Here is a 1,759-nt window from a genome sequence, read left to right on the forward strand (position 1 = left end):
GGAGAGGAGGTGGGGGAAAGAGAAGGGAGAGTGAGAGAGAATGGTGGGGAAAGAGAATGGGGGGGAGTGGGGAGAGAGAATGGGGGGGAGGGGGGAGAGAGAATGGGGGGAGGGAGAGAGGATGGGAGGTGTGAGAGAGCATGGGGGTTGGGACAGAGAATGGGGGGAGAGAGAATGGGGTGGGGGGAGGGAATGGGCGATGGGAGAGAGAATGCGGGGAGAGAGAGAATGGGGAGAGAGAGAGAGAAGGGGGTGAGGGAGAGGAAGAAGGAAGAGGGAGAAGGGGGGGAGAGGGAGAAGGGGGAGGGAGAGAGAGAGGAGGAGAGAGAGAGAGAGAGAAAAGGGGGAGGGAGAGAGAAGGGGGGAGAGAGAATGGAGAGAGAAAGAGAATGGGGGAGAGAGAATGGGGGAGAGAGAATTGGGGAGAGGGAGAATGGGGGGAGAGGGAGAATGGAGGGGGAGAGAGAGAATGGCGGGAAGAGAGAGAATGGGGGGAAGAGAGAGAGAATGGGGGGAAAGAGAGAGAATGGGGGAGAGAGAGAATGAATGGGGGAGAGAGAGAATGGGGGGAGAGAGAGAGTATGGGGGAGAGAGAATGTGGGTGGGTAGAATGGGGAGAGATAGAATGGGGGGGAGAGAATGGGGGGGGAGAGAGAGAATGGGGGCAGAGAATGGGTGTTGGAAGGGAGATAGAGAATGGGGGTTGGAAGGGAGAGAGAGAATGGGGGTGGAAGGGAGAGAGAGAATGGGGGTGGGAAGGGAGAGAGAGAATGGGGTGGGAAGGGAGAGAGAATGGGGGTGGGAAGGGAGAGAGAATGGGGGGGTGGGAAAGGAGAGAGAGAATGGGGGTGTGAAAGGAGAAAGAGAATGGGGGGTGGGAAGGGAGAGAGAATGGGGGGTGGAGTGAGAGAATGGGGTGGGGAGTGAGTGAGAGAATGGGGGTGGGAAAGGGAAGAGAAGAGGGAGAGAGAGAATGGGGCAATGGGGAGAGAGAATGGAGCAAGGGAGGGTGAGAATGGGGGGGAGAGAGAGAGAATGGGGGGAGAGAATGGGGGAGAGAGAATGTGGGTGGGTAGAATGGGGGGGAGAGAGAGAGAGAATGGGGGGAGAGAATGGGGGGGAGAGAGAGAATGGGGGCAGAGAATGGGGGGAGGGAAGGGGAGGGAAGGGGGGAGAGAATGAGGAAGGGAAGGGGGGGAGAGAATGGGGGGTGGGAATGGAGAGAGATAATGGAGGTTGGAAGGGGGGGAGAGAGAATGGGGGTTGGAAGGGAGAGAGAGAATGGGGGTTGGAAGGGAGAGAGAGAATGGGGGTTGGAAGGGAGAGAGAGAATGGGGGTTGGAAGGGAGAGAGAGAATGGGGGTTGGAAGGGAGAGAGAGAATGGGGGTTGGAAGGGAGAGAGAGAATGGGGGTTGGAAGGGAGAGAGAATGGGGGGTGGGAAGGGAGAGAGAGAATGGGGGATTGGAAGGGAGAGAGAGAATGGGGGGTGGGAAGGGAGAGAGAGAATGGGGATTGGAAGGGAGAGAGAGAATGGGGGGTGGGAAGGGAGAGAGAATGGGGGTGGGAAAGGAGAGAGATGCTGCACGTGTCCCTATGTCCCGACAATTATTTGAAAATGTTAAAAATGTCCAGGTTTATTATTATTATTATTATTATTATTTCAGTTGCAAAGAAGGAGGGGGCAGGCATCATCATCAGGGGGCGGGGCCAGCATCGGCATGAACGGAGCTGCTGTGCTAGAAATTTGAAGAGAAAAA

This window comes from Ascaphus truei, chromosome 2 (genome assembly GCF_040206685.1).
Source record: "Ascaphus truei isolate aAscTru1 chromosome 2, aAscTru1.hap1, whole genome shotgun sequence".
Classification (NCBI taxonomy): domain Eukaryota; kingdom Metazoa; phylum Chordata; class Amphibia; order Anura; family Ascaphidae; genus Ascaphus; species Ascaphus truei.